The sequence below is a fragment of the Mustela lutreola genome, chromosome 6 (assembly GCF_030435805.1).
Source record: "Mustela lutreola isolate mMusLut2 chromosome 6, mMusLut2.pri, whole genome shotgun sequence".
Taxonomy (NCBI): domain Eukaryota; kingdom Metazoa; phylum Chordata; class Mammalia; order Carnivora; family Mustelidae; genus Mustela; species Mustela lutreola.
Genome location: NC_081295.1, coordinates 58,991,477 through 59,004,324, shown reverse-complemented (window position 1 = coordinate 59,004,324; position 12,848 = coordinate 58,991,477). Strand labels below are relative to the sequence as shown.

Genomic DNA, 12,848 nt, shown 5'->3' with positions numbered 1-12,848 from the left:
AGATGAAGACTGCAGAAAAGTCTGAGTTGCCTAATGTGTTTTGAGAAGGAAGAAAGAAATGTCTGTGTAGGGTGTTAATTTTTCGTCACTCATTGCTATATAAAAATACACAATTCTTTAAAGATCATTTCACATATAAATTATTCCAACTGTTTTTTCTCAGTTGTTTGTCTTTGGTGGATTGTCTTTTTAAAAGGACACAGTAAGCCGCAAAGTCAGTCTTTGCTCACCTGAAAAATTTGTCAACAATGTCTCTACCATTCTTATGAGTGTTAATCATCCTTCCTGCTGGCTTTGATATTTTCTCAATTTCAAACTTTAGTGTTTGTTATGTTATCATTCAAAATATTTGGAGTTCTGCAGGAAGGCACCATTGGAAACAATTTCCTCTGTATGAAAAATCTAAAGACCTGCTAAAATAAATCATAGCCTACTTAGGCCAGGCCTTGTACATTCATTATTGCCAGACATTTGTCCATGATTTAGTCATTCATTTTGTAAATATTCATTAAGTACCTTCTGTGGCCTGGGTACAGAGTGGGGGCACCACCTAGAATAAAACACTTTTGATGCCTGTCCTCATGGGACTCTCGATCTAGTAGGGAGCACTGTGATTTTCTCTTCATATACTTGCTCCTTGAAGAGGCCATTCCCCCCCCCCCCCGCTACTTGTTTAATAACAACAACAATTAAAAGTTATTTTTATGGCTTCTGGAAAGGTTGATGAATTGCAGCTAGCTGCTTCTGAATTCAGTTAGGGGCTTTCCCCTCACATCATTCAACATTCCTTTAGGCCAGTATTGAAAATCTCAATAAAAATTATATCAAAAAAAAAATTTTGGAATAAGATGGTTGGCTTGATGGTGCCCTAATTGGATTCAGAGCCTTTCCTTGTGGTATTCTACCCAAGTCCTGCTGGTACACCTTGTTCTCTGGAATGCTTGCTTGACACACATGTTGTTTGAAAAGAAAGAAACCAAAGTAGAACATCTTCTAAGTGGGAATCACCTTAGTGACTGTGTTGGTGAAAAAAAGATTAAACTCAACCCTAAGGCCGTCATCACTATAAAGTTATTTTTTTCAAAAGACAACTAATGGAACTCTCTCCCTTCCCTGTCTTCACCCCCCCACCCCCCACAATTAGATGTTACAGACTAAGGAATGTTAATCCTTTGCTTTTCAGTGACTTCTAAATCGTTTCCTGCCTAATTTGGATGGGGTCTTTCTACCTTTTAAGAACTGTTATGAAACTAGACTAAATCCCCATAACCCTCAAACAGCTTAGCCCTGAATTTTTAACCCAGAACTTAGAGAGTGTGTCAGGCCATGGCTGTCACAAGAGCGAGGGCTCAACCCCCACCCCCGAGCCCCTCCAGCCACTTACCTCCTCTGTTCTCTCACAGAACAGAATGTTCTGTGCCAGGTTTCTGTATTGGAATGATGGTTACTTGAATAATGTCAACCCTTCTCATAGACGGTTAGCTTCCTGAAGGCAGAGATCCAGTCCCTTTTGCTTACTATTATGGCTTCAGTGCATTACCTTGTCTATGATAGTTGCTCAGTACATTAATTATGAATGCATGACTCCATCCCACAGTACGCAGATTTTTCTACAACTTCCATCTTTTTGTGGAACTCTCCTTCCTCCTTGTCTTGTTTTGTCTGGAACCCACCTCTCCTTGGCAGTGCTTCACTTGGTAACTCCATAATGGAGGTTCTGCTCTCCCTCACCATGGACATGTGACTCACTCCTGGCTACCACTCCTGCCTGCTTTGCTTCCAGTAACGTGTGTATTCTCACTCGAAGTACATACCCTCCTGCTGCGTTCCTCTTCACAGCTCTGGTGCCGTCATCCCCTGACTTCCTGCTCACTTCCTCGCATTCATGAAGTGAGGTTCAGGCTCTCCTCCTCCGCCCAGAGTCTCACTGTTATCCGGAGAGAAGCCCATCCCCGTGTGGTTAGTCAGTTCTCTTGTGCTTCTGGCTCTTTCCCCTCGGTCCATAAACATGCCCTAGAATCCCCCACACTTGTGACTTTATAACAAATAAACTAACCTCTGTCTTGTACCTGATGATTCTCGGTACAAGAGAAGTCCAAGGTTCTTTATTATGTACAGCCTACTGCCTTCTAAATGTAATCATTTTCTAAGAGTTTCCCCCTGGCCCTCAACTGCCGCTTTTGTTTGGAAGACTCCCCCAAGTAACTTCAACATTGACTTCCTGCTAGTGTGCCAATAGTGTATTTCTGTCTGCTGGACATCTTCCCCTGAATGTCCTGCCAATACCTGAAGTTCATGCGGCCTGAACATAAGCCATCGGTCTTTCTCCACGTCCTTTCTTGGCATTCCAGCACACGTCCAAGAGCTTCAGGCCATAGAATTCTCCGTGATTTCTCTAGACAGTTCCCCCTTTTCCTCACTTCTTCCTCAATGTCCCTTGGATCCATTCATCATTTCTAATTCATTTTCACTGCTCTCCAAGTTCAGATGCCTGGTTGTTGCAGTCATCTCTTAACTGAACTACAAGAATATAAATCTGGGGGCCCTGGGGATTCTTCATGACATCAATTCTCCTCTCAGCATCCTGCCCAACACTGTATAAGCCTGTAGGTTACAATTCTGCCTTGGGTGGATAGTCTGGAATTATACACGAGGCCGCCATTCTCTTCACAGGTACCAGACTTGGGGACTTGGTGTGACAGCCACGGCACTGATGGACTATAAACAGTATTATCACATTATAGGTATATGATCCGGGTCCTTATTTATCCACCAGCTTTTTGACCTAAAGATATTGGTCCAGATTTAATATGTCATTTTATTAATACTTCTGTTACATTCATCCACAGTGGGAAAGTTTTCATAATTGTATCTCTGGCAAAACTTAGCTGCTTACTTAAGAATTATGAAATTTCATTATGAATAGTTTCTCCCCTGAAGTTTCATCCCTATGCCTGTGTTCAGCAAACGGATTGGCTGTTGTCCTAACTTATAGGAGTAAAATTTGCTCAGTTGATGTCTTGCCCAGTGGAGAGATGTGTTGACCTTTTCTCCTTTTTGATGAACACAGCACAGCCTCCACACACCATGACCTGCTCCCCACCCCAGACTCAGGGAGTTGTAGGATATGGTTAGTAAGGAAAGGAAGGTAGACAGTTGCTTCCTTTCTTATTTTTCACTTCACTAGCAAAGTTCTTGATATTTCCACGTAGAGCCATCAACACTTTTCACAGAACCCTTTGCTGATTGTGATCACAGTGGTATTTAAAACTTAAAATGCTTTTATTTAACAATAAAATTCATTTTCCTGTTGTCTACTCGACCAGAGTTTCTTTAAACCCCAAATACAAGTGATATTATTTAATCTGTTAAATATCCCGCAGCAAGTCTAGGGGCTGTTGGGCATGTCCGAGCATCAGGATGTCCTCCAGCTGCACAAACATGCTCATTCTGTAGGCCTATCGGCCATGAGTTTAAACTCTGAAATTCTTTGTCGGTGCTTGCAGACAGATGGAAGTCTTTAGTAGCTTTTCCCTTTGGGGGTTTAAAAATAATGGCCGCCTCCATAGAAAAACAAGTTAAAAAACTGTAGATATCAAATTCCTAAAATTAATACTATGGTAAATAAGGATTATGTGCAATCAAAGGACCGTAGTTAATATTAGCAAAGGACACACTCTGCCTTCAACAAGCGTGAACCAAACTGTGAAGATACTGAGGCTATTGGTTTACAGAGCCAAACAGTACCTGCTGTAATTCTTTGGGTTAGTCCACAGAGGAGGTGGGAGGTAGAACTGAGTTATTATTCATTAGGGTTTATGTCTTGCCTTCTCTAAGAATAGAGCTCTATTTCCACCCATATCCCTCTGACCCATTTTGTACAGAGGAGACCCTAGTGGCCAACTCCTGACTTTAAATCCCACTTACCAGCTTTGTGACCTTGGGCCAATTACTTGGCTCTCTCTGGACTTCACTCTCATTACAAAGTGGGAATGCTAACAAGCCCCTACCTCACAGGGCCATTTGATGGTTAAGAAGACACCATTCATAAAGCACTTAGAACAGGTCTTCATGTGGCCTGTAAGATCTATGTATTCAGCACAGATCAGTATGAGAATCAGAATTTTTCAAAATTGGAAAAGAGCCTAGAGATCACGTAACCTAGTCTCCTCATCTCAGCAATGAAGTATTGAGGTCTTTGCCGAAGGTCAAAGGGCTATTAAGAAGCAGAGTCCGGTGTGGGACTCAGCTTTCTTCTTGGCTTACAGTCAGCCATTCCAATTGGATGGCTAAAACCCAGAACAGTAACTGAGATTTATTGCCTGTCTTGATTGTGCAACATCTTCTTTGCTTTTTGCCCTATGAAGAATCATAATGCCCTTCTAGAGCTACTAAGAGGTGCTACTGATTCATCAATTTAGCTGTTGTATTCCAAGGAGGACAGACTCAGGAATCACATGACCTAGATGATGTCTTTGCCATTAGCTAATGACTTGGGAAGCCACATAGTCTCCTTGGGTCTCAGTTTCTCCACAGGTTGGGTTTGTTTTTTGGTTTTTTTTTTTTTTTAATTTTATTTATTTACTTGACAGAGATCACAAGTAGGCAGAGAGGCAGGCAGAGAGAGAAGAGGAAGCAGGCTCCCTTCTGAGCAGAGAGCCCGATGTGGAACTCGATTCCAGGACTCCGGGATCATGACCCGAGCCGAAGGCAGAGGCTTTAACCCACTGAGACACCCAGGTGCCCCATTCATAAGTATTTTTTTTAATATATATAGGATAGGGGCACCTGGGTGGCTTTTTATATATATATATTATATATATATATATAATATATATATAAAAAAGATAATATAGAACCCCTGTATTAAACACAGTTGCAGTTCCCACAACAGATAACTTAGTACTCAGTGTTTCTACAAATTGCATGTGTTGGAACTGCTGCATGATTTCATATGCAGAATGCAAATAAATGTAAAGCTGCCATTATTTATGGACAGCAAACTGCTTCTTAACCTTTCATCTTGCATAGGTGAGCTTCCAGTGTAGCACAGTTTCAGGGCAGTCTCAAAAGATAATAGATGGGTTAGCTTTCCCAGAAATCTGGCAAGGGAAGGGAGATGTTATTTGCATTTTTCAGATAAAGAAATTAATCATGATATCCTTTATAAATAGAAGAGCTTGTATAAAGGTTATCATTTTTGAGTGTTTTCTCATCTGAGGTCTTGCTAAGACTGCAGATTTCCATTTTGTAGCTAGGTAACTTTGCTTTGGAATGCCCATGTGTTTAGATGATTCTCAGACATAAAGTTCAGTGAAAAAGGACAGACCTTTATAAAGGAGTGTGCTGTAGAGGTCCACTAAGCTGAAGTTCAAGAATAGGTGACATAAATCAGTGGTAATTGGGGTTAAAACAATGGTTATTTGGGGGAATGAGTGGGAGAGGGTGGTTATGACTGGGAAGAAGCACAAGGAAGCTTTCTGGGTCTGGAAATAATTCTAGACTTTGATCTGGATGGTGATTACATACACAGAATCATTTACTGTCTGTAAATATACCTAAAAATTATTTTGAAAAATCTCCATAGTTTAATTTGAGTGGCAGATCTTACCCAGGTCCCTCTAGATAACTTTGTAGCTTCTTTCAGTCACACAGGACTGGAAATTGGCAAATATGGAGTGGAGTTAGGAGGGCAATCTTCCTCCGGTGGGGGGACTAGTATAACTTCATTCGACTCTTAGGATATCAGTGTTTTTCATATTCTATTCTTTTTCTTCAAATTTGGTTTCTTGTTTACATTCTATTCTTTTTACTCTTACTGTATTTTAAAAGATGATGGCTACATAATTAAAATATTTTTAGCCTTGATTATCACCTTAATGTTGATGATTCTTTAAGCAGTCAGCTAAGGAAAAGCAGTGTGTTTCCCTGTACCAACCGAGATCTTTTCTAACTCTAAAATTGTATTCTCAGATTTTTAAGTAATGCTATATACATTGATATATAGAAAGTTCACTCATTCTCTAGTTCCTTTTTACATTTTTCACATTTAACCATTTCACATGTTCAAAGACTTGACCTTATAAATTTGCTTTCATTTATTCTCCCATACATACGTAACGTGTGTCTATTTTGAATACAGGAGCATGGCAGTGAGAATGTGGGGTTTTTGGTTTTTGTTTTTTGTTTTTTGGTGGTTTTTTTTTTTTTTTTTTTTTTTTTTTTTTGACTTTACTCTAAAAGGTCAGCCATCCTTGATTGGATCACTTTCAGGTCATTCCTTCCTTGATTTCCACCAAAAAGTCTACTCATCTTTTCGGTTCCCAGTCGAGTCTCGCCCTCCCTGTGAAACATTCCCCAGTCACCTCCGTCAGTGTTGACTGATCCCCTCCCTGTGCTTCCACCTTTGGGCTCTTCTCCCATCTTTGTTCCAGTGCCTCCCCACCTGGCCGGCATCACAAAGCACCGATCACATCTGCTCCCCCAACCATCCTGCGAGCTCCGAAAGGGAGGGTGAGAATCCTGTCCTACTGTCTGGGATCTCCAAGGACCTTGATGGTGGGTTCATGGCACTGAATTAAAGCAGGCCTTGCTGGTCAGTAGTACAGAGGGACATCTCTGACTTGGAATCCAAGCTCTGCCACCCACACAGTGTGTCACTTGAGGAAGATACATATTTATTCATTTTAAGTCACATAATTTAGTCAATAAATGTTTATTTAATCTTTCTCTATATGAAAGCACCTCCACGTACATTGCCAAATACCGAGCTAGACATTTAGTCTCTGTGAGTCTTTTCTTATCTCCAAAATGGGACTGATCATAGAATCTATGTCAGAGCTGTCCTGAGAATTAGCATGAGCCAAGGCAGGTAAGGTACTTAGCACAGAGCCTGACGCACATGCGCACTCAACAAGTATCAGTGGTCATCAGTTCTGCTGTTAATAAAGTGCTCACTAATTTCCACTTTCAGGAGAGAATCAAACGCAAGGTGGGTCGGTGGCTAGTTCATTGCTGGGTACTATGCATCAGAACTTTCCCACTGGCATCAGCTGTGGGGTTTCTGTTTCTGAATTGTGCCATTCACTCTTCCATCCTTCTAAGTGCAGGGGATGAGATAGGAAATGAGTCCTCAATTGTCATGAAATAAGTTTCAGTCCTTTAAATTTACTTTGATTCCCAAATAAAATTCTATTACCGAAAACAGTTCCGCTTCAGTGATTTAAAAATAAAGAACAAGGAACCTTTTTTATTCCCACATTTGTCATTCTATGTCATCAGTATATGATACTAATCCTGGTATGGTGAGAGAGAGAGAGAGAATTGGGAGTATGTTTGGTTTGGCTCACAGTAACTGAGTGGACACTTGCTGACACCATTTTTCAAGGCTCGTTATCTACCCTTTTGAAAGATGTTGGATGTCAATTACCTTATTTGGGTCTATCATGTGCTGAAAAGTGATGAAATATCTCTCAGTGATAAAACACTAGAAATTGAAAATATTGATAAAAAGAGATTTTTATGAAACAAGATGGGATCGGGAGGGAGACAAACCATAAGAGACTCTTAATCTCTCAAAACAAACTGAGGGTTGCTGCGGATGAGAGGGTAGGGATGGGGTGGTTGGGGTATGGACACTGGGGAGGGCGTGTGCTATGGTGAGTGCTATGAAATGTGTAAGCCTGATGATTCACAGACCTGTACCCCTGGGGCAAATAATACATTATCTGGTAATAAAAATAATTTATTTTTTAAAAAAGAGATTTTAGAGAGAAATATGGGCAATTCTAAAGCATATTAACTTCCCAAAACCTCTCTGAGCAGAAATGTTTACTCATGGTAAAAGCAGGACTCCCTGAGGTCTCCCTACAGCTGATATCCTCACCCCTATGAACCTCTTAAATTCTCATCCTCATGCACCTCTATGCTAGCTAACGCCACATTTATACAAACGAATTCTTTAAGATACTTATAGATTTGTGGAAGAATTACAAAGATAATACGGAGTTCTCATATACCCCCCCTACTTAGTTTCTCCTGTTATTCATCTGATATATGAGTATGATACATTTGTTACAACCAAGGAACAGAGCACAGGTGCATTACTGTTAACTAAATTCCATAATTTATTGGGATTTCCCTCATTTTCCCCAAATGCCCTTTTTTTGTTGTTTCAGGATTCCATCCAGGATACCACATTGCATCTATTTATATGTCTCCTTAGCTCCTCTGGTCTCTGATCGTTTCTTAGACTTTCTTTGTTTTTAATGATGTTGACAGTTTTGAGGTGTATTGATCAGGTAATTTGTAAATGTCCCTCATTTTAGTTTTGTCTGATGTTTTTCTCATGGTTACAGTGGGGTTATAGGTCTTGAAGTATGATTTTCATCCATCATATCAAGGGTACATGTTATCAACATGACATACTATGGATTCAATTAATCAAGATCACTTAGCTGAGGTAGTGTTTGTCAATTTTCTCCTCTGTAAAGTCACTCCTCCCCCTCTGTTTTATGTTGCAGTCCTTGGAAGGAAGTCCCAGTGTGTAGCCCACATTTGAGGAGTGGGGAGTTCAGCTCCACTCCCTTGAGATGGAGTGTTTATGTAAATTATTTGTAATCTTCTGTACAAATTTGCTTTCCCACATTTAATTATTCAATATTTATATTAGTATGATATTATTTAATCATTCAATATTTATATCAGTGTGATATTTTCTATATCAGTATTCAATATTTATTTCTATTAATATTATATATATTTATTTTATACTTTGGATTATTATCTAATACTACATCATTTATTTTATTGCTCAGATTGTTCCACCTTTGGCCTTTGGTACTCTTTCAGTTGGCTCCTATGGGGGTGGATTTGACATACTCCCATCAGTCTGGTTTTTGAGCACTTGCTTACTTTCTGGCACTGAAACATGCTCCAGTCTAACTAGTGTTTCGTTTCTTTGAATAGCACTGTTAGAAACCAAGATCTGAGTACCAGTGTGCACACTTGGGGTATTGTTGCTTCTAGGCTTTCTGAATGAACAGAACTTTCTGAACAGAACAGAACTGTCATGGTATTTCCACCTCTAATACAGTGCCGTAAGGATCATTCTAACTACCCCATCCCCCCCACTTACCAAAAAGCTCGCTTTCCAGCAGTGGCTCCCGACATAAATCATCCGTATACTTATTTTTTCTGTCCCAGTGTACTTGGATAGCAGCTTCAGAATTGTTAACTCATACTCTTCATGTAATGCCACATACCTTGATCTTTCTGTTCCTTTTCTCTTACTGTCTGTCAGTGATCATTCATCTTACCCCCCCAAAAGGAAGATTTTGGTACAACCCAAAGTACAACCCAAACTCTGATCAGCAAGAGAGTACGGATCTCCATTAGTGAACTCAAGACAAGGATAGCCACTTGGCTTCTTTGGAAACCATTATCAAGTCTCATCTGCGATGGCTCAGAGCAAGAGTTTATCCTAATTTTGTTGTCTACTTGGTTCTGGGTCCAGAAATTATGTATGCCCCTGTATATGAGAGTACATGTATGAAGGCATTCGGTTGAGAGAGGCCTCATGTAAGGATAGGAAATAAAGTCAAATCTTCCCTGAATGCTGCTGTAAAGTTCTATGGCCTTTAAAGGGGAAAGTGGCAGACTTATACTGGAAAACATAAAAACTGTAAAATAAATAAATATTTTAAATATTTTAAAACAATCTCAAGTGTGAAAAAGAAATTTCTGATGAAGGGCAGGTTACTTTTCAAAGCATGAAAATCAATCAAAATTAACCTTTAAAACAGGAAATTTAGACTTTCATCTGGGATTTACCGAACAATTTGTTCTCATCTGGATGCAAATATAAGATTCAGGTGACTTGTTGTGAAAAAATTTAATGGTAAGTTGATTCAAAAGAAAATTATAGAAGTATCAATGGAACTGACAGTATCCTAGGTGTTTGGAGAAGAGAGATATATTCTGTTCATACTACTCAAAAGCAGGTGAAAATCCCCTACATATTCATGATCCAAGAGATGCACAATGGCAGTATGGCCAACTGTGCCAACACATGGTTCTTAATTGCAACCCTGGTTTGCTCTACTAACCCAACAATTACGAAATTACAAATGAATTAAACTTTCTATCAGAAAAAAGATATGTATGTGTGTGCACTGCTCTGGTCATTGGTATGATCCCGGACCCTTTCCAGAGCAGAGATAAAGACTAGAACTGTAGATGAATAATAAAGATAATGGCAGTTAATTTCTTATGCAGCTATGAATTTAACACTAAGGTTTTAATTCTTCACTCACTCAGTCTCCCCATTTGTCACCTAGAGAATCATTTACTTTTTGCTTTATTTTTGTTTTGAGGAGAAAAAGTAGATTATTCTTCAGTGGTTTGTGTCAAAAGCAGAATTTTTATGGCGTGTCAAGGAACTGGATATGTGGCTTGAGAGAAAAAGAAAAGTAGATGCATGTCTGTAGCCACAGAGATGAATTTGAGATAGAAACCCTCGTTCCTGTGTGTGTAATAGTCAGCCCTTATATCTTTCACAACACTGAAATTGTTCAAAATTAAGCCTTCAGCATAAAATCTCAAAAAAGAAGGAACACCAGACACTCAGTTCCTCCCTGGGTTTGCCTTTTGTTTGAGGAAGGTAGTGGACAAGAGTGGAAGTGAAGTAAATCAGGATTTTACATTTTTACTCTGGCTTAGCTTCAAAATCACTCTGTCCTATATTTCTCTCTGCCCATTGTACTTTGGTCCATATGGGCAGGGTAAAGTAGGGTCAGGAACCATGTATGGAAGAACCAGTCACTGCAGGATTTGCATTTCTATCTGAAACTAGAATAAACATTGCTAGAGGGAGAACCGGAATTTATCCTTCTTGTTTGGAAGCAGCTTATAAGGATTTACATATTAGTGTAGCTGGATTGTCTTTTTTCATTCAGTTTAAGATTTCTTTAATTCTGGTATGCCAAATGATTTTTGATTCAGATGTAGACATTTTTATATTATGCTATGGGACTCAAAATCTTATTGAATACTTTTTTTTTTTTTTTAACTCGCTTTGCCTACCACATCTCCAGCATTGGAAGGAGGGGTACTGCCGGGTTGCTGCCAGGTAGAGGTAGAAATCCAGGTTCTCCTGTTACCCTCTTTTGATACCTGATGGTGGAAGTGGGGGCAGGGGATGCTCCTCATTCTTCTTGGGGATGGTGGTATTTCTAGATCCCTGTATAGTCTGAACTGATACCACAGTGGAGAGGAGTGGTCTTGTTCCCACTGGACATTGGTTTGATACCACCCCAATATTTATGGGGAATAGAGGAGGAGAGACACCTCATTACTGCTGTGTAGGGGTGGAAGGCCAGGCTCTCATGTGCTCTCTGCGGACACTGTAGAGGATCATTCATTACCAGATGGTAGGCGTGAAGGTCCCAACTCCCTACTTGGTCTTTCATGATATCTCTGACAGGGGAGTTGGTTACAGCTTCATGAGGGTAGACTTCTAGTCTCCTCACTCATCCTTTCCTGGCATTCACCGTGATCATTTCTTTTGTGGTGTTTGGCTGGAATAGAGTAGTTATTGACTATAGGGTTTCCTTCTTCCTAGGCTGTCCCTTTCTTGCTATTTTGGCTGGAGAGCAGCTTTTGTGGTGGCTTTTTTGGTCTATGCCTCATAGTGTTTCCAGGTTGTGACTCCTTTCAGCTACAAGTCTGGTGTAAGTGAGACAAAAAGAAAACCCGGGATCTCACCTTCATGTTGTTTCTTGGGTCCTGAAGTCTCAGGGTGGTCTACTTTCTTTTCACTTTGCAGAGTCTTCTTATGCTTTGTTTATATATAACATCTGGGGTTTTTAAGTTCGATTTAAGAGGAGGAATAGGAAAATGTAAGTCTACTCCATTTTTCTGCAAGCAAAAGTCCTTGCCATTCAATTCTGCCTTTGTTTTGTTTTTTTTTCCAGCATTTTCTTATGGAAGTTTTCAAGATGAAAGAATTATATAGTTAATCATCACGTATCTTGCTTCTCCCCAAATTCAACACTTAATGTTTTGCTATATTTTTTTTAGTATGGTTTTTATTTACTTTATTGTATTTATCCATCTGCCCATTCCATCCGTCTGTCCATTAATTGTTTTTGATGGACATCAGTACACTTTACCCCTAAGCACATCAGCATGCATATCATTAATTGGAGTTCACTATTTATTGTTTTTTAAAGGTGAATTTTATATAAAGTAAAATGCATGATATCAAAAATATCATTTGATGAGTTTTGTATGATCTATCCCTTATTGGGATAATTTCAGTCACCCCACAAAGTTCCCTTGAAGCCCCTTCTCAATTAACTTACATCACATTTCAAGAACTACTGTTCTGATTTTTTTTTCTTTTTTGTTATTATCATAAATTCATTTTGACTCCTTTAGGACCTCATATAAATAGAACCACATGGTATGTATTTGTATTTTGTTGTGCTTGGCGTTTTTTTCAGCACAGTGTTTTTGAGAGGCATTCATGTTGTTGTATGTATCGGGGGGGGGGTTGTTATCGTTATTTCTATTGCTGAGTTATTTTGTTACATGAACAGTACCACAGTCTATCCATTCTGGGCTGCTTCCAGTTTTTTGCCATTACCATTTAATAGTAGCAATAACATAAGTCATCATTGTCTACTTTCTGTTTTGAACTAGTGCAAGGCAACTTAAGGTTTTAGGCCTTTCTCTGATTAATAAAATGATTTAGTCCCTAAAGATGTGTTCTATCACACACAATACCCACATTTTCCACGCATTTCTTATTGTTAGTGAAATTTATCGGTTTATTGGAAGCTGAAATT

General features: G+C 39.4%; 1 protein-coding gene across 5 annotated transcripts in view; it reads left to right on the top strand.

The window, feature by feature from the left end:
• Positions 1–12,848, top strand: part of PHACTR2 (phosphatase and actin regulator 2) — a 264,289-nt gene that overhangs the window by 155,372 nt on the left and 96,069 nt on the right. The gene's annotated exons all lie outside the window — the stretch shown is intronic.